The sequence below is a fragment of the Pteropus medius genome, unplaced genomic scaffold (assembly GCF_902729225.1).
Source record: "Pteropus medius unplaced genomic scaffold, Ma_sr-lr_union100, whole genome shotgun sequence".
Classification (NCBI taxonomy): Eukaryota; Metazoa; Chordata; class Mammalia; order Chiroptera; family Pteropodidae; genus Pteropus; species Pteropus medius.
Window position 1 is genome coordinate 1781020 of NW_024355203.1, and position 26961 is coordinate 1807980.

Consider the following 26961-nt stretch of genomic DNA (forward strand, 5'->3'; position numbering starts at 1 on the left):
AGACAGATAGTAAACATATGCAAAAAGGTGGCCTGAACCGATGAGTCAGGAAGAAACCACAGATTTGAGCTTTAGCACCATCTTTGGGAAAACTAAAAGGAGACTGTCAACACCTGGCCCGGTATGTTGCAGAATCAAGAGAATACATAAATTTAAGAATTCTGCCACAAGAGGGAGCAGGAAGCATGAAGCAAAGATATCCATAGACAGTCTGAGAGAGCCTCAGAATCAGTATCAAGGCTGATGGAAGGTACTTCTCTCCCAAAGTCAGCTGGTAAAGACTGGAGGAAGTGACTGCTACTTCAACTGAGAAGACAATGATGAAAAATTTTAAGGAACATGAAAAATCAAGGAGACATAACACCACCAAAGAATCACAATAATCTTCCAGTACTTGATCAGAAAGACATTGAGATTTACCTGATAAAGAATTCAAAATAGGCGTTTTAAGGAAACTCAATGATCTACAAGAAAACAAAGATAATTTAACAAATTTAGGAAAACAGTATATGAACAAACTGAAAAGTTTGACAAAGAGATTTAAAAAATCATTAAAAAAAAAAGAACCAAACAAATCCTGGAGCTGAAGAATACAAAGAATGAAATGAAAAATGCAATAATGCACATCAACAGCAAAATGGATCAAGCAAGAGAAATAATCTCAGTTAGACAGAAACATTGAAATTATCCAGTCAGAGGAGAACAAATAAAAAAGAATGAAAAAGAGTGAAGAAAGCCTATGTGATAATAAAATGCTATCAGAAGAAACAATTTGCTAATTATCAGAGTTCCAAAAGGAGAAGAGGGGAAGAAGGGGGGCAGAATGATTATGTAAAGAAGTAACAGTTGAGAATTTCCCAAATCTGGAGAGAAATTTGGATACTTAAGTTCATGAAGCTCATAGGTCCCCAAACAGATTCAACTTAAAGAGAAATTTCCCAACGCACTTATAAGAAAACTGTCAAAAATCAAAGACAGAGAGAGAATCTTAAAAGCAACAAGAGAAAAGAGTTTATAACTTACATGGGAACCTCCATAAGGCTATCAGTGGATTTCTCAGCAGAATTCTTACAGGCCCAGGAAGGAATGGGATCATATATTCGAAGTGCTGAAAGAAAAAAACTGCCTACCAAGAATACTCTATCCAGCAAAATTAGACTTCAGAAATGAAGGTGAGTTGAAGACTTTCCTAGACTAAAAACAAAAAACAAATAAACAAACAAACAAAAGCTAAGGGAGTTTATTACCACCACACCCACCTTATAAGAAATACTGAAATGAGTTATTCAAGCTGAAATGAAAGAATGCTAATTAGTAACATGAAACCATAAAAAAATATATAACACTGGTAAGCATGGGTATATAGTCAAATTCAGAATACTCTAATAGTGTGATATAGCTGTGTGTTAACCGCTTAACTCTAGTATAAAGGTTAAAGGACAAAAGTATTAAAAATAACTATAGCTACAATAATGTAGCTATTTGTTAGTGAGTATACAATATAAAAAGAGGTAAATATAGACATTAAAAACATAAAAGAAGAAGGAGAGTAGTGGTAGTTTTCATATACAATTAAAATTAAGTCGTTAGCAGCATAAAATATATCGCTATAGTTATATTTATGTAAACCTCATTGTAGCCACAAAGCTACAGTAAATTAAAAAAGATAAAGAGAAGGAAATCAAAGCATACCACTACAGAAAATTACCAATTCACAAAGGAAGGAAGAGAGAAAGAAAGAAAACAACTAATAATATGGTATTAGTAAGCCCTTGCCTATTAATAATTACTGTAAATGTAAATGAAATAAATTCTCCAATCAAAAGGCATAGAGTGGCTGGACAAATTTTTTAAAATCTCTCTGCCTGCAAGAGATTAATTTCACTTTTAAGGACACACATGGGCTCAAAGCGAAAGGATGGAAAAAGATAATCCATGTAAATGGAAACCAAAAGCGAGCTGGAGTAGCTACATTTATGTCAGGCAAAATAGACTTTAAGCCAAAAATGGTAACAAGAGACAAAGGAGGTTATTATATAATGATAAAATGTTCAATTTATCAAGAAGATATAGTAATCATAAATATATATGCACCCAATATTGGAGCACCTAAATATATTAAGCAAATAGAATAAATCTGAAAGGAGAAATAGATTGCAATGCAATAATAGTAGGAGACTTTAATACTCTATTTTCAACAATGAATTGATGATGAAAACAGAAAAATCAGTAAGGAAACATTGGACTGGAACTATACTTCAGACCAAATGTATTCAAACATATTATTCAGCAGCATCAGAATACACTTTCTCAAGCACACACAAAACAATATCTAGGATAGATCATATCATAGATCATAAAAGTATTAGCAAATTTAAGAATATTGAAATCATATCAGCTATATTTTGTAACCACAATGGTAATGAAACTAGAAATCGCTAAAAGAAGGAAAGATGAAAAATTCACAAATATGCAAAAATTAAACAACATAGTCCTGAACAACCAACTGATAAAAGAAGGAATTGGAAATGACATTAGAAAATAGCTTGAGACAATTGATCATAAATTGAAGAGATATTTGCACTCTCATGTTCATTGCAGCATTATTCATAATAGTGAAGATACGGAAACAGCCCTAAAATTTCATCTATGGATGAATGGATAAATAATATGTGAGATTCATATGGTATTTAATTTCTATTTTATATGTACATATATATATAATAGAATATTATAGATCTATGAGAAATAAGGAAATCCTGCCATTCGTGATGACATGGATGGATCTCAAGAGTATTATGTTAAGTAAAATAAATCAGACAGAGGAAATTGAGAGATATTGGTCAAAGGCTACAAACTTCCAGTTATAAAATGAATAAATTCTGGGGATCTAATGAACAGCACGGTGATTATAGTGAACAATACCCTATTGCATGTTTGGAAGTTGCTAAGAGGGTAGATCTTAAATGTTCTCACCACACACAAAATATCATTTATGTGAGATAATGGAGATGTTAACTAACCTTATTTGGGTAATTATTTTACAGTATATACATATATTAAATCAACATGTACACCTTAAGCTTATACAATATTATATGTCGATTATAGCTCAATAAAGCTGGGAGAAAAAGAAGAGTTAAGGATGTCCTTGTGCTAATTAGAAAAAGGAACTCCTTCTAAGTAGATGGATTTCATTGAGTGAGATATAGGCTAGATTTCCAAGCCCATCACCCTTTGGTTAGACCCCTTGTGCAGGTCATGGCCTACACACCTGATACTGAATGTTTTGTGAGCCCTTTTATCTATCTGGTATCTTCTTTGTGTTTTGCTGCTTTACCCATTGTTCTTTGGTTCTGTTTTTGAAACTATATATATTTTTCTTTCACCCTTATTATCCCAAGGGCTTCCCAGTTTATTCACAAGGATGTGTAGATAGAAGCCAAGTATTTTCCTAGGCCTGCATTTGTGTTGAATAGTTCAACAGAGAAACATTACCGAGTCACATAGCCCAATCCATAACCAGAGCATAGGCCTTACAGAGCAACAGCAGAATCCAAGACAAGGATGAATGAAGTTCTTATCACATGTAATGTTTGGGTAACTCTAATATGCTAGCCAGGAAAAAAAAAAAAGATTTTGAAAAGTCTAAACTTTACCAAAAAGAAAATGTATTAGTTTTCTATTAACCTATCTTTTAGTGACTTTAAAAAATACAACTTTGTTGTTTATTTTGATCCAATGTACAAGTATTACATTCATTGCATTTTCTTTAAGGAGTGATTCATTACAAAAGTATGTTTTATTTTAATTTCTAATTCACCTAATTATGTCATTATAATTGTATTTATAAGGGGATTTATTTTCTATTATTTAAAAATCCTCTGATACAATTATGATTCTGATGTCTGCTACTAAAATTTTGTAGTTAAAATAACATATGAAATTGTGGTTTTACAGATACTAGAATAGTTTTAAAACTATGCAATTGAAATAGATGATTTCACTAGGCCTTTGGTTTTCTTATATAAAAATTACTTCTTTAAAGATCTATACAGCAAACAGTAGGGCATTTAATGGGATAATGCTGTTCCCTTCAATGTTAGTCATTCAGTGATCAGCTTAATTGCACTCTGTTCAGAAAGACCTTCTGTGACCCCCTAAAGTTAAAGAAGTTCAAAGATCACCTCATTTAATTCTATGTGTAGCACTTATTAAACTCTGATATCATATGGTGGATTCTCTCTTGTTTAATTGTTTTTCTGGCTCTTCCAACTTCAGGAGAGCAAGAGACTTCGATTATTTATTAATTGGTATATTCCAAATGTCTAGAACAGTTCCAGGCATGTTACGTACGACTTCAATTAGAATTGTTAGAAAAGGGAGTGAGTACATAGTGGATGTATTGAATAAAAGTTAAATATTTGCAAAACAAGTCTTAAAAAACGTAATTTGAAGAAAATTGGTAGTAGCCAACACATACTTTGAATAATGTAACTAGTATGATTTCGTGTTATAAAATGCAAAGTAAGTAAGACATTTTTCTTTTTCATTTTTTTTCTTTTCTGACATTTTCCTGTTATTACTCTACAATCTACCAACATTCTCATAGTAAAGAGTTTTTTTACCTTGTATCCTTACAAATAGCAAATATTTACACACACACACACACTTACACATACCTTTACACATTTATATGTAAGTATATTTTATAGCTATAGTTATTTATAAATGTGTTTCCTCTTGCAGTCATTTTTATGTGCTCATCATTATTGTCATTGTTTATAAATAAATATATGGTAGTTATATCTCCATCATTATGTTGTAAATTCCTTGTGGGCAATAAGCATCTTATAATGAAGAATTTAAAGAAGTCAAAAATCATTACATTAAAAATGTGATGCTTTCAAATACACTTTTGAATGTACACCTCAGTATTCTAATTAAATTCTAATTTTGGTACACATATCTGTTTATCTGAATGCCTTTAGCAATTTCAAATGATTTACAGAGTATTCTAACTCATCCCATATTGAATGGAAGCATATCAAAATTGTTTGCTATTCAAATGTTGTATCACAAACTATAAATAGAGCTCTCTGTCAAAGGTGAATTAATTGTGATAAAGCAATTTTAATAAAATTTATTCCTCACTTAAGTGAAACATGGAGTAGTTGATTTATTTCTACAACAGCTATGTTAAAAAGCTCTGCATTTAATGATAAACTTCCACTTTAGTGTATGTCACTAATTTTTTTTTAGAAAAATAGGAAAGCCCTTGCATTTGATGAGCTTCAAATGATGCCTCATTGATGAATGCAAATAATGCAACAAAAGAGGCTAATTGTATAGAACAAGTAAATATACAGTGTTCATCTGCCTACAATTACACAGGTAATGTCTGTATTTAGTTTCTTAATTTCTCATTATAAGACAATTGCATCTCATCTACTAGTATTTAATTGCGTTGTTTCTATTACTGGAATAATAGCTCATTCCTTTTTCAAGATGTTGAATGACAAATAAATTTAGATTATAATCACTTATTATTCCTTCTCTAAGCAAAACCACTCAAGAGTTTCAGTTGCAATGGAAAAAATCTGATTTTCTACAAATGATCACCAAGTGGGAGCATTCTAGATAAGTCTTTATCCTGTCTATCATCTTCTCCTTCAGTTGTGGTCATAATCATTATCTTTTTAAAAATTTTTTAAATTTTTTTTAACTTTTTATTTGAAATATTCCTGATTGTTAAAATCTTTTGTTTTCTATATATAATGATTTTTTCTTTAAAACTATCAGTGGCAGAGCAATTTGGCACATTGCACATTTGTAAGCAGTATTAAAACATTTATTTTTTTTATCTTAATCTAGTTGGCTAATAACTTTACTATTTTCTAAAAGTGTCATTCTAAAACCATATAATATTTAACCTTGCATCCCAAACTCCTGTAATGGTCTTTCTGTTTTTATTTCTAACCTTACAAGTCTGCATTGGTGAATGTCAGGTACGTGTGGAATGACAAACATGCAGTTACTATGAGTCTAGTTCATAGTTTCTTATCCGAGCTCTCATTCTTACCTTCATCTAACATAAATTCTACCAGGAGATAAGAATATTAGACATAATGATCATATAGCTTCTGAGTTATCTTTTAACAATAGACGAAGGCTTATTCATAACTAGTATTTACATGTGTCTTTTATTCCAAGTATATTTTCTAAATAATTCACATGCTTATAGCCTTTTGCACAGTGTACTGATTTTCATTGCTTTGATAACAAATTATCATAAACTCAGTGGCTTAAGCAGCACAAATTTATTATCTTGCAGTTCTGTAGGTCAAAATTCAGACTCAGTACACTAAAATCAAGGTGTCTATGAGGCTTCATTTCTTTCTGGAGGCTCTAAGGGAGAATGTTTCCTTGCCTTTTCCAGCTTTGAGAGGCTGCCCACATTCCTTGGCTTATGGCCCTTTCTCCCATCTTGAAAGCTAGAAATGATCAGCCAAGTCTTTCTCATATCACATCACTTAACCTCTCTTCCATTGTCACACTTCTCTCTGACAGCAGTGAAAAAAGATTTGTTTTAAAATTTTTTAAATGTTATTAAATTATTAGAGTGACATTGGTTAATAAAATTATATAGGTTTCAAATGTACAATTCTATAATACATCATCTGTATGTTGCAAAAGGACTCATGTGATTAGGTTTAGCCCACCTGGATCACCCAGGATAACCTCCCCATCTTAAAATCTATAAAACTTAATCACATCTTCAAAGTCCATTTGGCCTTGTAAGATAACATATTCATAGGTTCTGTGAGTGAATGTGTGGACATCCTTGGGGGACCATCATTTTGCCGACTACACATGGTCTTTTACTATGCAGTGTATCTCGTGCAGGTGAGTGCTTCGTATGGTGGAGATGCTGCACTTTGTAAAATGTGGCATTGGGCTTCTGAAATCAAGCATTATAGTCATTACTTATTAATACTGAAAAAAGCTCAAACACAGCCAAACGTCGTTTCAAGCCTCAGCTTTCTCTTTTCTCGTTTTTTCCTTGTCTTTCTTTCCTCATTTTTTTCAATAAGAATGGATGATGGAGGTGCTACTTTTCTTTTTGCATTGGCTGTGTTGCATTGCAATGCTGAATAAATTGCCAGTTCTGTTGATTTTGTAGAGAAAGATTGATAGTCCAGTTAAATTTGTACCCATTCAAGACCAAGGTATCTGCTTTTACTCACTGGATGATTCTCCCTTTTGAACCAGATTTCCCAGGTACGCCCAAGGGTCAATTTCATCTCATGTGACAGGAGTCCAAATCTCTAGGCAACTCTTGTTAACGGATGTTAAAGATACCACTGGTATATATCAGGGAACTTTTAAGAATTTATATCAAGCTTGATTTCTCTAATATAGTCACTATGAATATTAATTAGTTAATTCATATTTAATATTCATGTGTTACTTGAATAGATAATTCAAATGTAAATATGATTGATCTAGTCTTATATTCTTTAACAAATGACACCCTTATAATTATATCTTTTAGGAATATTTCTACCTAATTTTGCAATATTTAACTCCTCCCTTAAATGATTTGTGTGTTTGGTTAAATAAATCAGGATGAAAATTATGTAGTTTATTTTTTTAATATTATAATAATCCACCCAGAGGAAAAAATATTTGTCAATGAATATTAAATTACCATCAGAAACAGAGCATGCGTGTGCACTTATAGGTTAAAACAACAATTTTTAAAATACAGCAAAATGGTGGACATTCCCTTAAGTTTTAAATAGCCTGTTTTAAAATATGTGTTATTAGGTTTAATCAGTCCTTCTCATATAGTTGCCTTTTGTTTAAAAAAAGACAATGCCAGGTTGATTGATATACTGTTAAAATTATACATGTAGATTTACCTAGATTTTCTAATGCTGTTACCTGTGACATTCTTATACAAGGTAGACTTAATGAGTTCCTAAATCTGTTCCTCCCAATATCTAATCTAAGTAGTGCCTTAAGCAGAGTATCTGAGTGTATTGTGTTTTGAGCGAAATTCCTTTAGACAGGCTTAGGTAACCATATGGCTCCAAATTTACTAAATGTAGAAAGTTTAACTTAGCTTTACTTCTTTCATTCTTAGGAAAACAATCTTCATTTTGTTGATTAACTTTCGTTTAAATGCTTATTTTATACTGTCTTTATTTGGACTATGCTTCATTAAGCCTCAATTTCCATTTAATTTTGCTTGTGTCTTATTGCTTGAGTTCCTGTGTCTCAGTTCACTAAGGAAATGTTTTCTAACCTGTGAAAATTCAGAAGAGCTCAAAGATCCTTATAAAAGTACATTTTGGGTTCCTGAAAGAAAAATTCAGATCTTCTGGGGCTATGATATACTGTTCTTATCACAAACTATAGACATTGAGTCGATTCTCATTTCCCATATGTTAACTCTACCTCTCTGATAATAATGTCAATTGCAAGTGCCTTATTATTTCTCTTTGTATCCTGTTTCAGTGGTTGTTCCTTGTGACCTGATCTTGACATTTCCAAATTCAGCTTTAAAATACAACTAAAGTTTACTAACATTTATAGAAGATGAATATTAAATGGCATTATGCATACATTTAGGTAAAATAAGAGATGCTATTTCAAAATGTATATTGGTTTATGTCATGGCATAGTTTTGGGCAAAGAAAGTAGAAATTAGGACACAGAAGACAGAAGGATTTGTCAGTCTCATGCATCTAACTCCTAATCTCATATCTAGGCTAATGGGATATTTCATTGAATTACCTTTCTAGACCAGGGCTCCAGTCCCAGCCAAAGTTTCTGTCTCCATCATCCATGCCCAGGTCTCTTTTACTGACCACAAAATAGAGATTGTAGTGTATCAGAGATCAGGTATAGCAAGCCAGTAGCCCATTGATCACTATCCACTATTATCCCCCATTTTTGCCCTGTTTACAGACTTGAGTTCTTCTTAGTTTTGATTTAGAGCCCTGGGCTAGGTTCAAAATCACCAATCATTGCCTGGATTCAACCATATCTTGGATTCTAGCTCTTGTGCCCAACCGGCCTGACTGAATCATCTTAATTGAAAGATACACCACCGTACTCAATTTCCATCTCTCCCTCTCTCTCTCCCTCCCCATCTCCCTCTCCCTTTCCCTCTCCCAAGTCCATTCTCTATATGATAAATTCAGATCTTTTCCTGCAGTCCCTAAATAGGCAGATAGAAGACCTCCTATTGTTGAACATCCAGCAAGCTTTGCAGTTGATCCTAGCCCCGCTATGACCATGCATAACCTTCATATGACTTGTGTTTGAAATTATATTTTAATATACTATATTTATTGTACATAATAATTTTCATATATTTGTTGTTTAGATAAATAAAAGTTCATTCAAATTTTTAAGTTTACCTTTTACCAGCATATAAGGTAGCTTTTACATGTAGAATATTAAAATTTGTCAAACTGAAAGTATATTTTTCTAATTAAATTCTCCATAATTTGATAAAATTTAATCATATAGTTCAATATTTGACTCTTATTCATTTTATTATAAATATCTTTGTTTTTATTAATTAATTTATGACACTTTTATTGAGAAAACATCAAATGAAATTTTCACTAATATGACCATGGAAAGGGGGCTGCACCAGTATAAAGACCTAGTCCTCCAGAAGCTTACAATCTAATGGATGAAACAGTCAGGACATAAACAGCTCTTTTAACTTCCCAGTCATTGGAAATGCAAGTAATATTCTGTTTAGAAATAAAATCTGTTTTTTTCTAAGACCCGAGAAATATTTATACTTTTAAACAGACCCTCCAATATTCTAGGTATGCAATCCTAGGCTCATAGGGCGTGAGACAACATAATTCTGATAGTGTGAGCCATTTTGATGAGCTCCCCACATTTAGAAATAAATTATGTATCCTGATAATAAATTCTAGAATTTCATTATTATGTTTCTTTGTACGTTTTGGAAAAACCTTGGAGGCCTTTTACTTATTTACACCTGATTTGTCAGTTAGATGTAGAACTCTGTTTACTTTGATCAGTGTTTAATGTAGAATTTTATGTTTGCATTAAAAGACCATTTAATGTGTATGTTGCTTTAACATTTCATATTAATGGTAGACATTGTGCCACTTACTCTTTCATAATTATGTCATTCTCACACTTGGAGTCCCTTATGTCCTTTACCTGCCATATTGGTTTATTTTTCTCTTCTCCATTTTTATGAGCTCTGCATATGTTGAATGATACTTTTCTTTAAATATAGAATCTTTCACTTTTTGACTTAGTCTTTATCAGTTTTTCCTTTGTGACCTGATCTTTATTTGGATACAGGTTCTAAAGAAGTGCTAAAGTAGTTTACAAACATTTATGTTTTAAAAATAACTCTTCTTTTAATTTTTACTAAATCTTTATTGCGTTATAGTTCTGATTTCCAATGTTCATTAATCACATGTTAGATTTTTAAATTTTCCTTTCATAAGTTACTCTATTTTTTTATTTATTTTTATGTTTTTTTTTTTTAGGCAAGGCAACCCTTGGTTGATCTCACAGATTGCAAGGACCTGTCAGCTTACAATTCCTTATTTTTTAATTTTTACGCTACAGCACCTGGTCTTCCTAGTGGTCTCCCATCCAAGTACTAACCAGGCCCTACCCTGCTTAGCTTCCAAGATCAGACAGAATTGGGCTTGTTCAAGGTAGCATGGCCATAGACTCATAAGTTACTTTAAATGTAATCTTTTTTTATTTAAGTACAGTTGGTATACCATATTATATTAGTTATATTAGCTTCATGTGTGCAGTATAACGATTCAACATTCTTATTCCATACAATGTGATCACACTACTCAGTCTAGTAATCATCTGTCACTGTGCAAACTTATCACAATATTATTGACTGCATTTATCCTCACTTTTTTCACTCATCTTCCCTCCTCCTCCCATCTGGCAGCCATTAATTTGTTCTCTGTATCTATGAGTCTGTTTTCATTTTGTTCGTTTATTTTGTTCTTTAGATTCCACATGTAAGTGAAATCTTATGGTATTTGTCTTTCTCTGACTTATTTCACTTAGTATGATACCCTCTAGGTCCACCCATATTGTCGCAAATACTAAGATTTCATTATTTTTTATGGCAGAATAACATTCCATTGTATGATGGACACTTAGGTTGCTTCCATATCTTAGCTAATGTAAATAATGCTGCAATGAACATAAGGGTGCATGTATCTTTTTGAATCATTGTTTTGGATTTCTTTGAATAAATACTCAGAAGTAGAATGCTGGGTCATATGGTAGTTCTAATTTTTAGTTTTATGAGGAATCTCTATACTGTTTTTCATAGTGGCTGCACCAATTTGCAAACCCATAAACAGTGCACAAGGGTTCCCTTTTCGCCACATTCTCACCACTACATGTTATCTTAAATGTAATCTTGTACCTCATCATCAATTCTTTCATATACATTTTGCTGTCTCTTTTGGGGCAATAACACATTTCTATAGTTTTGTCAATAGCACTTAAGTGACTAGAAAAAAACACGAAGAATATACTAAATGTACTAAATAATAGGTTACATATGCATCATCAAATATCGAATAACACATTTGACAAAGCTTCTTTTGGGTTTCATATTTGCTTTTCCAGTTTGTCTATTTTTTCTCTCTTTAATTTTTAACTCCTAGGTTTATAGACATTTCTAGTTTAGCCAATGTCATATTCATTCGATAATTTCTAACATCTTTAAAACACCATTTAAATTTATTTTGTACATTAAGAGTTGCTACTTCCTAAAACTAATGAGAGGATTGGAGGAAGAATAGATGTTGACAGTAATTAATATTTTTCCATGTAGCAGCTACATAGCATTAATTATTTTTCAGAGAATTCTTTTCATAATTATTTTGTTAATAATACTTCACTATATTATTTTTCAAAGTTGTCAGTTTTCCAATACTGATATAGCTATTAATTTATTCATAAACTCAATTTGTTTTCAGTGCCTATTTATATAGCCTTTTGTTTTTCTTCAAATTGCTTATTATTTTCCATAAGAAAAATAGATAACTGTCTCTTTGACTAATTTCCTTCCAGATAAAAACTGTGCATCACTCTTTACTGACTCTAAGAAAATGTAGTAATTTAAGATGATTCATTATGCCATTGATTGCATTGTATTTTAAAACCAGTTTTACTTTTATGCTATCTTAACTGCTAATTGGTTCATCTTAAATTTGGTGATCCTCCATTGATTAATAGTTACCAGAACAAAGTGAGTAATCAATGATAAAGCTAACAACTTCCAGAATCTTCTAACGTGGGCCTTTTTTCAAGACTAAAACAGTTTAGTGATAAGTCACGGGAAAATTTCTTACTAGCTACTTGGCAAGCGATAAGGTTGCCCCTGCCAATGATCATGCTGACATATTCAATCAAGAAATCATCATTTACATCAATAGAGATTGAGTTCCTCTATTATTTATCCCTTGACAGCCATATTTTTTTTCTGTCAGTTCACATCTCTTTTGCTTCAAGGGATGAAACTCCTTCAGTTCCTCCCTGTGGCATGCCCAAGTTCAATCCTTCCACACTCTGGGTGGCTGCAAATGGTGGATGGGGGTGCAATTCCTGAGAAGGCTCTGGAATTTACTTTGCCTATTGCATTCACTAGCACTTGCTTTATTTCTACCTCATTTCTTTTTGTTGCCCTTGCATTTGTCTCTTATTTTCCTTTCTTGTTTTCTTCTCTTAATCTTTATTGATTTCTTCATTTTTTAAATTTTTTTAACATTTTCAAGTATACAGTACATTGGTTAGACATCTATATAGTTTGTAAAAGGATCCCCCCAATTGCTCCCTCTCTCCCCTGACCCTCCACCTAGCCAACGTATTAATGCTAACTGCATTTCCTATGCCGTGCTCCCCATCCCCGTGTGACCATCTATCAAGTACTAATTTTAACCCTTCATTGATTTCTTTCTTTATTCCATTATTTAAGCCTGGACCCCTTCTTTTGTCATTCTTAATGAATTCAATCATTTTCTTTTTTATTCATGTCTCTTTTTACTAATTGTGACTTTGTTGTTCTCCTTTTTCTTTTTACTTTTAGTTTCCATCATTTTAAAAATTAATCCAGGTGGAATATTCCTTAGGTTCAGTGCACAAATAATTCATCATCTTATACTATTTATATTGATTAACACCACAGATCCTAGCCCCTAAATTTTGGAATAAGCATTATATTTTATTTACTTACTTATATAGAGTCATTTTATAAGTTTCACTCTGGGTATGCCTAGGTTGCATATTTTGGCATTAAGATTATCATTAAATGACAGATATTCTATTGTAAAAAACTAGTGTTGAGAAGAAAAAATTTAAATTTTATTGAATATACATCAGATACATTATAATTAAACAGTTGAGAAGCAGTGGCAAATTCAATAAGGATTCAAAAATCAGTAAGACTCAAACCACAAGGGTTCTTCACTGACTGAAACTTTGAGCAATTTGGGGATGCAAAAATATTAGTGTATTAATTTTATTATTTTGTAAAGTGTTATTTTAAATAAGAATTAGTAAAGATAATATCTGAGTCCTCAAAAGAATTATGTTTCAAAAATTGTCACTGATAATTGAATTTTATGTGAGATATAATGCATAACTATATAAACAGAATAGTCTCTAATTGTGATTTAGGAGGATTTAGATATGGTTTGTGTGTTGGCCGATTTGATGACATGTTTAATCAAGTAATGGACATTTATATCAAAGAATTGTGCATGGTAGTGAAAGTTAATCCAGTCATATATTCACAGTTAACAAATTCAGATGTTCATGGCATATTCTGGCTATTATGAGTTTTAACAAGGCTTTGTTTCCACGCTTAAAAAAATTATTCAAGGAGTTTTAGTACAGCATATATTTAAGCTTTGTAAATTTATTGAGGATAATGTTTATGTTTTATTAATTTTGGATCCCATCCTAGAACTGTTCGCTTTTTTTACTATTGTACACACATCAGATGAGATTCATTGCAGGACACACAGCTTTAGGCTATAGGTCAAACATAAATACACAATACAAATACAAATATATATGTATATATATATATATATATATATATATATATATATATATCAGTCCATTTATCATTCTCATTTAACAATGGAAGCCTTAATATAATCAATTCTATAATCCTAGTACAACTCCCTCCGCCCCGCCCAAACTTCGTTGAGTCGGCTCTCTGCTGCTTCAAAATAATGTAGCTGATTTTAAAACCTACACTAAATAAACCAACAACGATTTCATTCTGCTATGCCTAGTGGAGTATAAACTTTTCCTGTTTATTCTTAAGATAACTACATGTATAATAATCATGGAAGGACTCAAAGGATATGACACCCTTAAAAGTTTACATTCTCTATAGTAACAATTGTTGGTTTCCATACTGATAATTTTAAGTCAAAGTGTCTAGATATGATATTTTACATAAAAGTAGCCTTTATCTGTAGCTGTTCTAAAACTGATATCACTCACAATATTTAAAATGTTAGAAAAGTCTGTTGAGAATATTATTTGGGAAATTTCATTGATTTGTTTTAAGGCTTAGCTTTTTGTCCAGGAACCATTTGGAGATTAGGCTGCACAAGGTCAGTGTAAACTCCACGACTTATGCTTGGAGAGAACTTGTTTCCTTAGAAATGCTGTAAGATTCAGAGCCTGTAAGAATCATTTTCTCACAGATGATAAGTTTGATGACATAAATATTTTCTTTATTCTATAATCACCTCCGTCTCTCCCTTGTTTATTTTTAACTATTTTTTTCTTTTAAAAATTAGTTATCTGAGTTTATATCTTTGTCTTCTAGAAAGTAAATCAAAGGTACTTGTGGTTGTTACCAAGAATGCACACCAAACACATGTAAATAAGCGGATTCCTGACCCCAGTTCAAATGCACCAAATTTGAGTATCCAACATTAGGCCCCAAGAATATGAATGCTTTTTTTACAATTTGCAGATTTGATTTTCATATGAACTGCAAGGTAAGAAACATTGAGACCTGAGCCATGGTATAAACTTACTGTCCCCCAAAAGAGGGGTGTTTACTACTAAAAAGGCAATCTTAGATTCAGTGGTTATGAAAAGAAAATAATTTTCTTTGTAAGGTAGTCTCTGAAATGTAGTTGCCTTATATCTAACAGCTATATACAGTAAGCTTGCTGCAGCTAAATTTGAGTTGCATATTTGGTTCTCAGCCTCCGGGTAGTCAAAGGAAACAAAGGAAATAAACTTAATGCTTCACGCATCACACTATCCATACTGAATTTTGAAGAGTCCAAGATGGTTCTAAATTCCTTTGAAAATATTGAGTCCTCATAAACTTGAAAGGTCAAGACATCAGAGGTGAGTTAGCTCTCATGAATCCCTTAAAACCAGTTATTACAACATGAAATAAGTCTTTATGGGAACAAAAGCAAAAACAGAATTGTTGGAGGACTGGAGCTTTTGATGTTATAGTTTCTTGATAGTGTCCTACAGGTTTCTGGATACTCTCTGGCCTTTTGGTAAATGATATTACTACATTAGCCCCACCCTCTTTTTTAATATGGAGTTAACAATTAGTACTCTGAATTGAAAAAATAACCTGTACATCTTCCAATTCTTCAACATTTTTGTCCTGTTATAATAACATTTATTAAGTACTTTATGCCGGTGACTTGATCACATCCTCATAAAAATGCTATGATAAGCATATCATTCAGGGCTCAACCAGAGAAACAGAACCAGTAGGAGATATATATTAAGAGATTTATGGCAATGAATTGGTTTACGCAATTTGCGGGGGCTGGCTAGACAAGTCTGAAATCTGTAGGGCAGGCAGTCAGGAAGGACAGTCTGGAACTGTTGGACTTAAGCCGAAACTATAGTCCCGCAGAGGGAATTTTAGGCCCACCCACGTTATCCAGCTTAATCTCCCTTACTTAAAGTCAGCTGGTTGTGCGCTTTAATCACATCCACGAAATGCCTTGCTAGCAATACTTAGGGTTTGGTTGACTTACTGGGAACTATAGCATAGCCATGTTGATATATAAAACTAACCATCATGAGCAGGTACTTTTATTATTTTAATTTCCTAGATTCAGGAAACTGACTTTGAGAAAGTTAAAGTAAATTACTAAAACTACTAAGTGATGGAACATGATTTGAACCCAAGTCCATCTAGTTCAGAACTCGTGTTGTAAAACCCAGATGCTAAAGAGGAAATTGGCATTTTACCATTTACCTAGTAAAAAAATGAATGTTGTATGCAGGCACACACACATGCACACACACACACTCATACTCACACTCCCTACCACCATCATCACCATCACTACCACCACCATGTAGCTGATTATGCAAAATTGATAATATTTAGGATATTTGTGGGGATTGGCCAGCATTTTCATTAATTTAGCCTAATTTTCTTTTTGGAAGTCATGAAAGATGATCTGTTCATTATAAATTACAGTAATCTTGGAAATAATTTGACAGTCAATCATCATTTAATAAAACTGAAATAAAATGCCAAGAGTAAACTATAAAAGACAATGAGATCACTCATAGTAATTTCTGTCATTTTAAACTGAAGAAAACAATATCATTTCTATCATTATTAGAATTGGGTAGTAAGTGAACTATAAATGTGAGTCTATACAGTATTGCATTTAATTTATTGTACTTCTGCATATTGGGTTAATGGCTGAGTGGCAAAATTTGTAAAACAGTCACTCAAGCACACTTAGCACATAGATTAGACAATAGCAGCTAAGGAAATATATATTATTCTATTACAATTGATTGAATTTATGACATATTTTATTCTTCTGTTGTGTTCAGAGGTAGTACTCTAATTTCATCTAGCTCTGTAATATATATCTATTTTGAAAAATAGGAGAGTCTAGGTGGAGGACACTGGCTCCCCACCTGGAATAAGGAGAGAGAAAAAGAGCAAAAACAGAAGCACGACCCCCAACAAAACCTACAAACAGTGGTGTTTGTTCTAGAGTTTCACATTTTCTAATGACACATTATTTTAACTTGCCTCTAAAATCTAAATCACTTATTCATGCCTTGCTTCATAATTTTACTATTTTACTTCTATTCGAATATCAGATAAATCCTCACTTAAACCAAACATGAACTCAAATGGCATTCCTGCTTTTGTTACCCTTTTTGTAAAGTCAGCCTTGTATAATAAGCAATACAATGTCTTTCTTTGCAAACGTTCACTTCCTTACACTCAATTTTAGCTCAGCATGAGATGTTACCCATAGACTTCAAGAAACTTCTATCCTTTCTACATCCTAAATTACCATACCATACTTATGCCCTGTTACTTTCCAATGCAAACATCTTCTCATCATACTGAGCTATTCATTCTCATCACAATTATGATACACATTCCCAGACCTATACCTCTACTCACACTGTTGGCCTAATATCCTCCCCCTTCCTCACCACATATCTGAATTCTATCCACCAGCAAGCCCATATGAAATTCATTTTAATCTGATCTCTCCTTCCACTGAACTCAGATAAGAGATGAAATCTGAAAAGGGTTTGAAGATAGTAGGCATTTGATTCTTGAATCCTTAGTCAAGTCAAATGATCTATGTCTTTGGAGATATGTTTGAAAACCTCTAGCAAAAGGGGAGTCACTACTTTCCAATGAGGTACAGTCTTTCGACAGTTTTGGAAGGTAGAAAGCTCTTGTATTGAGTTAAGACCTACCTCAATATAACCATTTTAATTTCTTTACCTTCCCATTCCTTGATACTAGACTATAAACTTCTTCATAGCAAGAAGAGGATTTTTTTGTTTGTTTGTTTGCTTTTTTGTTTTTTGTTTTTTTTTCGTTTTTTATTCTCCAACACCTAACACAATACAGGTCATGTCATAGATGTTAAAAATAAGTTTTAAATACAGCCTGTGTTTTGAGTTTTTTCACTCTCCTCCCCATTCTTCTCTTTGCGAACTATGATTTGTATATGTGCCTCAGAGGGAATACACAGGTATAGTCTGACCTTCATAATCCAGAATGGACTACATGTAGTACAATAGAGTTGCTGTATTTTCTAGAAAGGCAACCGTGTTCACATTTACTAATATTTCATAGCTTCATCATCTTGCTGACAGTAATTTTGCTTATAATCAGTTAAAACTAAACTCAACTATGACGACGATGACGACGACGACTACTACTACTACTACTACTATTTATTTTTATTCTTGCTATTACCCCAAACCATGTCTTTTTATCCTGTTTTTATAAGATTTACTTTTGGGAATCCAAGTGTAGAATATGTTTTATTCTTATTAAATGTTTGCTATTATGCTAGGCCTGCAATTCTCATCAAGATCATTTTGAATTTTGACTCTATTATCCACTATTCAGTAATCTATCCAGTTTTACATTACTGATTAATTGCATAATTATTCCTTACATGAGTTTGTTCATATCATTGGCTTAAAATAGTGAATAGACTATAAGAAAGGCTGGAGACCTGCCATTAGAACTCTCTGTCTCTGTCTCTTAAAATGGATCTATTAACCTACATTATTTTATTATATTACAATATACTTATACCATATTACTATATATTACATACTTATATATTACATTACTATATACTGTGTGTATATAGGGATATATACTTAATTCCTATCACATAAATAAAATGTGAGGTTCATGATAGGAATATAATAGAATTACATGCCTTATTCAAAACAAAATGGATTGATAACGAAAATGTAGTATGTTTAGTGTAATTGTATAACCCTTTAGGGAGTACATAGCATATGCCTATTGAAATTGTTGGTTGTCTTTATTATGTATATTCTCTCTCTGTTTAGCTTGTTAATTATTTGACTACATTTCCTGAAACCAAGCAAAAGTTTCCAAGGGAAATTTACAAAAATATTATAATTTCATTCTAGAACAAAATATATTCTGAAAAATATTAAGGGTGATGTAAAACAATTAATTTACTAACGAACATTATTCTCAAGAAATGAAAAGAATGATACACTCTAAAGATTCTATAATTTGTATGTTAAAACTCCTTAGGTGAGGTGTGCTTTTGCTGAGGTTGTTTTATTGTTTGTTTTGGAAAAGCTTAAAGACTTTTTCGATGGTTAATCCAGTAAATTCACAGACAATTAATAGCACATGCTTATATAAGCATGTGCTATTAATGTTGCTAAATAATCGCATAAGGCTGAGAGCTTGCCATTTGTTACTGATTCTCTCCCTGAGGTCAGGTGATTAGCATTGTATATTCAAAAAAATAAATAATTACACACTTCATGGATCACAAAAATAACCATACTTTAATTGTCAGGATATTGATAACTACTGTCTCGTAAAACGTAGTAAAACCAAACATTTATTATATGTTTTAAAAACAATCCTATACTCTTCAAATGATTTTCATCTATTAGAAATTCTGTTTTGTTTATCTGGCTTAATGACTCATAAAAATATAACCTAAAAAGTGGAAAATTTACATAATAAAATCAATAATGGCATTAAACCACTAGTAGTACAGTTCATTTGTATGAATGATCTATATTTCTAGACAAGTAACTGTGCCCTCCTGTCTTAATTCTGCTTCAGTTACAAATCTCACTCATTTTAGCAGAAAATAGTTTTAAAATGTTTTATTACTTATTACAAAGTAATCGTTTGCATGAAGTAAATTTGGAAAACGCAGAGAAGTATGCAAAGTAAGAGGAAAATTTGTTATCATTCCATCACCTAGGCCCACCAACTATAATAAAATATTGGCTTATATTAATATTACATAGTTTCTTTTTATAAAATTTAGATTATAATCTATATACTGCTTGATAACATTACTTGCCTTTCTCTTAACAATGCATTCTGAACACTCCATGTCATTAAATATTCTAACACATCTATGGCTATAGCAGAATTTATTTAAACAATCTCCTATAGTGGGCATTTTCGTTGATTTTAATTTATTGAAAGTAAGAAATTTGATGTTTCTAAAAATGTTTTTATTAATGAATGCATAAAATTCTGAACCTGGTAATGTATGAGGAGTATGTATTTGTTTTATCTGCATTCGAAAGAGCTCATTATCTATTTTCTGCTTAAAATTGTAGAATTATGTCAATGTTGTAATAAAACAAATGATTAGGTAGAACGATCTTTTAATGCACTCTGATGGAAACTTGGTGATGCCTGCATCAAATCCTAGATTTGGACTTTGAAATAACTGCAATAGTATTGAATATGACTAATATTCCTTAACATGCAAGTTGCTATTTTAAAATTGCTTTATCTATTTATTGGTTCATTTATAAAGCAAGGATGCCTTACCGAAAGGGTCAAATTCTATTCATATCTTCAACTAATGTAAGAATATATTTTTACTAAATTTTATTCAATAAGAATCAACAAGATTTATAAAAAGTGTCTAAAATTGACTAAACTTCTTTATGTTTAATATAATCTTCCATAAATCCTGGAAACATTTAAAATACTACATATCTTACCAGGTCCACCTAACATTAAATATATCTATGTTTATTTTTCTATTTCTATAGGCATAGGTGATTTTAATATTTGTATTGTCCATACTAGTAGCATCATTTTAAGCAAAAACAATTATAGTAGAGAAAATGTTAATTATCATGTTTCCATTATATCGTAAGAACAATACATCTGTACAATATTTTATGGATTCAATTTTATGTCAGAAAACTATTAAAATTAGATAGTTAAGAAACTGTCTACTAAAACATACAATATTTGCTCTAGATTTTCTTAAATACCAGAAATTAAGTATATTAAAATAAATGACTTCAAAAGTTCATCACACATTTCTTAGATATTGTTTTAAATGAGACATTTTCATATAATTCATGTTTAAGTGACAACACAGTTGTGCTGAGTTTTCATTACTAAAATGTTTTTATATAAAAATATAATCATGAAGACACTCAAGTTGCACTGTTAAATACAGCTATATTTATCCAAATGCACATATTTAATAAAAGCATGCTGTAACTGATTTTTTGAAAATCCAAATTGATTTGTAAAACCTAGAGAATAGTAGTGAAATTAGTCAAATTGACTGAATTTAACTGGCCTTCCTTAATGCCATGACCTTGATGTTCATTATTTTTTTGAAATGTAATACTCTTGTTTTTCTTATGCAAATGTGATGCCATTGTAGCAGAAGCTGTCACCTTAATGCAGCTATAGACAGTGTCAGTTACTTCTCTAACTATTAAAATTCTCATTGATTCATATTGATCCACAGTGACTCTCAGTCAGTTTTTCCTGGGTGAAGACGTAAATCCAATGAAACAGTAGCAGCAAAATTGTTGTGTGGATATACTCATTAATTTTTTATGAACACGGTTTTTGACAACTATTTTCCTATACTTGCAGACTGAACCATTGGAAATTTAATATTATTGGAGAAATAATATTAATTTTACTAAAGGAATACTTAAATTAAAATTTAAGGAATTTGGATAACATATTTGGGCTAAATGTATTCTGATCATAGTAGATATGGCAGATTGAATGATTCATATTATAAAAGCTTTTTCTGCAAAAGTTTTATATTGTGCCACTCACAAATAAGAGCAGAATATTCAACAGCTCTGGATATCCTAGCGATTATTTTTTGATGAAAAGAATTAAGACACTCATTCTGACAAGAAAAGATATGCTATTTCCTTTGCTCCAGAAGTCTCAGTGTCCTTCTTTAATTGAAATCACTTTTAAAATTCTATTCACCATTAATTCTTATTAGGATATTCTATGCAAACTATGTGTAATGTATATGTGTTTTTCAGATTTCCAAACTGATTGCTGCATGAGAGGAAAAGGTTATTAAAACTCTTGCGGCTATTTTTTAACATTCTCAAAAACCTTTCTGTAGTAATACACTGAGCAAAGAATGTGCACATGTATTTTCTTTGGATTCATGAAACAAATATCAAAATATTTGGAACTTAAATTTAGTCAAAATTTCTATATAAATCTTTTAAACTAATTATTGAATTGCCAGGAAAGCTGGAGAATTTGTTGTCGTTGTACTGGAGAGAAACATAGCTTTGGTATTTGTTTTTATAAAAAATCAAATGTGCACATGAACAAATCAAAGCCTTACTGTCTACCTGTAGGAATCTGTCTCATGTCCCTGAAATATACATTGAGTGGATCCGCTTAGGTTATTTGAAATGAGATCATTGATGAAGTTAGTTAACTGAGTTATAATCTCCTTCACTGGCCTTGTCAAAAATCAAAAGGACAAATCTGAACCAACCTATTTGAAGTGCCTCACTCAATAATCTCTTAGTCAACTTTTACTTCTGTAGCAAACTGTACAGATATTTACTGAATAGAATTTAAATAAAAGTTTTGAAAAGGTGGAGAGAATGAATCTCTACTATAAAGGTATGAAAGAAGACTAGCAAAATAAGCTTATGCTTAGACACAGTGATAGCCTACAGATAGAGGTATCTTAAATGATGTCAAGGATATTTCATACTGAGAACTGAGAAAAAATTTCTCAATTCAAGGGAAGTCTTAGAATTATCAAATCAAGAAACAGTAAAATCTCTACTAGGTATCTATATCAAAGTTGGGGTTTAGGAATAATTAAATTAATTAATTTTTAAATCGGGGGTGATATGATTCCCTCCCAGCCCTTCTGACTTCCAGTGATTTATTGATTCTAGTTGCTTCTGTCAGTTAGTTTTACTCAGATATCCAACAAGGCCATGTCTAAATTATGCTGTAGGAAATACCTAACTGCTGTTTTCTTTGTATAAAAGAAGAGTTTCTAGAAAACGTAGTGATGTTATTTAATAGATTGTGGAAAATGTTTATTTGCTGCAATACTTTTTGTTTATCTATTTATACTTTTTAAGAAATGTGAAATATGTTATAGATAGAAAAGAACGTATAAACCATATAGAGAGAGTTTAAAAAATAAAAATGAAAATGAACTCCTTTGTATCAGCCATCAATTTTGAAAATAAAGCCTTACAATAATGCACCTTGTAAAACTCCCCGGGCTGTAGCCTCCTGGATCTCAACTTTTCATTCTCCATTCAAATGTAACTATTGTCCTAAATTTTGTTACTCACCTTTTTCTTTTTTCTATAGTTTTACCACATATTATTATATATTTATAACTAAAAAACATGATTTAATTTTGCTACTTTTGTTACAGAAATGCATTCATTTGAATATACTTGTTTTTCTGTGATTTATTTTTTCACTTAATATTATTTTTCAGATAATATTGTAATCAGTATAAACTCACTTCTACTGCCATAGAATACTTAATTATATGAATACCACCATTTAATTTATCCATTTTACCGCTGATAGACATTTGGGCTATTTCGAGGTTTTTTTGCTATTATTAACAATGCTGCTACGACTACTTCTGTACTTGTTTCCTGGTGTACATATGGAAAAATGTCTCCAGAGTATGTATATACTGAGGAGTTGAACTGCTGGGTCTGTATGCATATTTTGAGTTCTATTGGGTAAAGCTAAATTCTTCTCCACATGTATTAGACCAAATTACAGACCCATAAATATGTTCAACCGTATCTGTAATCAAGCCTTTAGCCTTTGTTTGCCCACTTTATTTTTCTGTCATTTGTCTTAAGCTTATTGATTCAATGGAACATTTTATATATTCCAGATACTAGGTCTTCACCAGTAATACCTACTACAGATATCTTCTCCCAGTTTGCTTATTGTGACACTTTCAGTGTTTTTTTTTTTTTTTTGTTTATATGATAGCTGGTTCTTAAACACCAATGTCTTAATAAATAATCCTTTTTTCACCATTTTGATTTGCACTTTGGAAATCTTTTCGAATTTTGCTTTTACTTCTATTTAAGGCTTAAGTTTCTTATCAATAAAATACTTACTGGAATAGTGCTATTTATTATTATATAAATTATTAGTATATGCACATAAAATGTGTGTATATATGTAACAAAGTTTATTTTAAGTTTTCAACTTTTAAATTTTACTTATCTGCCTTATTATGCATAAACTACCTTTTCCTTTATTATTTTAGGCAGCTCCTTAAATCATTTTTACTTTGCAGAAGTGGTAGTTGTAAATTTTCATGTATTTGTCTTTAAATTTTTCTTCGATAGACAAGACACTATGATTTTATTCAGTGACATGAGAGAACTATAGGATTTTTAATTTTATGAGACATCATCACGTGCATGATTTATTGTTTTTTTGGACAATTGATTCCAACTCAAACGTCGCGTGAAATAAAATAACATATTCAGTGCAATTTGTTTTACTAATTATTATGTGTAGCAATCATTTGTGCAGATCAAATTTTACTTTCTAAAAGCTCCTTCCATTAGTGCTAATGTATTTGTCTCTTTTTTAATAAATCTAGTAATCATTGGGCAGTTGGTGAAGAGGAACAGATTAGAAGGTTATTCATCTATATTTTCAAAGTGATGAAATAGAAATTTTGTCTTTTATGAACTTTCACTGGTTGGTTTCTGGCAAATTATATTCTTAGTTTTTAAAATGCCAAATCAGTGACTATCAAATTGTAATTTTTCATGGAGAAAAGAAAGAAGAACTATCATTGGTTAAGCACTCAATATAGCTTAGGCAATGTTCAGGCTAACTTCGGATATCCTTTATTTATGCATTCATTCATTCAACAGTTTTTTTTTTTTCCGTGTGCCAAGTTCTGTTCTAGGAGTTTGGATAAAGCAGTGAACAAAACAAAGAGACAAAAATCCTCATCCTAGTGGAATGCAAGCAAAAAATAAAACAGACTATTGACTTAAAAGGTATATCTAAGTTGACAAGTGCTATAGAAAATAGCATATGGCCCTGCTTCTTAAATTTTAATGTGCATGTAAATTACCTGGGGATTTTGTTACAACACAGATTGTTACAGTAAGTCTTGGGTGGGGGCCTAAAATTCTGCATTTCTAGGATGTTCCTGAGTGATGCCAGTGCTGCTAGTTTGGGAACATGCTTTGAGTAGCACCGATTGTACAGTAAACGGTGGGGGAGAATCAAAAGTAGAGAGTGAGCGGGAGACTGGCTGCAATTTTAAATATGATGATTAAAGTGAGCCTTATTGAAAAGGTGATGGTTGAGCAAAGATACGAAGAGGTGAGAGATTTTAGCCATGTGCATATCTAAGGAAATAAAACCAATCGGTGCAGAGGCCTAAGGTGGGAGCATGCCTGGCAAGGAGAGCAGTGTGGATGGAGTGGAATGAACAAAGAGGCAGTGGATGGGGTCAGACCTTGCAGGGCCTTGTAGACCATTATAAGTGCTTTAGTTTTTACTCTGAGATGAAGACACAGTCCAGGGTTGCTTAGCAGAGAAGGGGAGTGACATGCTCTGACTTAACATCTTGAAAAGATCACTAGCTGCTCTATAGACAATAGACTGTTGAAGGGCCAGGGTACAAGCAGTGAGACCAGTTAGGCATCTGCAAAATATACGGTGGCTCACACTAAGGTTGTAGCAGAAGAGGTGATGAGAAATGGTCATATTCAGATTGTGTTTTGATAGTAGAACCAAGTGAACTTTTTGACGTACTAGATGTAGGCTGAGAGAGAAAGAATGGAGGCAAGAATGATTGCAAGGTTTTTTACTTGAAATTCTTGAAGGATAGAGTTGCCATCAAGTGCAGTAGAGAAGGGCTAGGGTTCCAGCAGCACATCAGAAGTTTAGTCCATGTTTGCTGAGTATCAGTGTGTGTTTAGACCTCCAAGTATATTGCTGTGAGTAGACTATTGCAATATGAGAGCCTGGAGTTCAGGGGAGAGGGCAGCACTGCAGGTTGGAATTTGCTCTCTCATAGCATTCTCATGATAGTTCTCTACCATTCATCTTTTATCCTTGTTTTGTAGTTGGGGAAACATGATGAGAATATAACTGACTAACTCAGCTGGCAAATGGTCGAGGAGAAACTCAAGGCAGTATTCTTCTAGCTCCAAAGTTCATGCAGCTTTCCTCCTTTGATAGTAAATTAATCAATACAGGTCACCGTAACTGGTTTTACATTTACTCGGAGCAAGTTAAAAATATTTTTAGGCAGGAAAATTGAGTTGACTATTCATCTTCTTAGCTTCTGTGTTTGCCCACTGCAGACAGATTTCTTTAAGTCAGTACTTGGCAAGTTTCCATATGTTCTGGAGTGCTGTGTTCATCTCAGTGTGACTCAGTTTTTTCCTGAATCATTCACTTCTGCTGTGGCTTATCAGAGGGGAGAAAACCATATGGTCAATGATCTGGGGTACATAGTGAAGAAATGTGTGCTTTCTCCATGCTGGAAGGGTAGGGGAATGGGGAGATGAATATCGTGGCCTCCCTGTCCTCCAGTGGGACAATTATGATGAATATTCTACATCATTTGTCAGAGGTTCCAGCAGGATTGAGCCCCAGTTGCCTACAGCAATAAACTGCTCAATATATTTATTGGCTTTTCTTGTATCTCTGCCTCACCTTTCCTAGTCTTCATTTTTTCTTCTTGAGATCACCACCCAAATAGACTGTCTGTACCCAAGAGCATATCTCTGGCTAATCTAAGAGAGGTAACAATGTAAAATGTGCTTGATTGGTCTATCCAGAATAGTTCTTTCTAATTTTTACCACAGCACCTGGCAAATAGTCACAATAAATATTTTCCTAACGAATGACTGAAACTTTCCTTAATGATCATTAATAATAGTAGCTGCTGCTAATATTATTTTAGGCAAACATAATTTTAATAGGATTAAGATAAATTCTCCTTTGTCACTACTGCTGCCAATATCATTCCTTTTCCTACCTTTCCAGAAATAAGAGTTCTTAAGAATTTGGTGTGCATGGTT

General features: G+C 32.2%; 1 protein-coding gene and 1 pseudogene across 2 annotated transcripts in view; one reads left to right on the forward strand and one right to left on the reverse strand.

Annotated features, from left to right (window-relative positions):
* IL1RAPL1 (interleukin 1 receptor accessory protein like 1) overlaps positions 1 to 26961 on the forward strand; it is a 1227390-nt gene that overhangs the window by 819103 nt on the left and 381326 nt on the right. The gene's annotated exons all lie outside the window — the stretch shown is intronic.
* On the reverse strand, positions 10633 to 10750 carry LOC120598477 (uncharacterized; annotated as a pseudogene).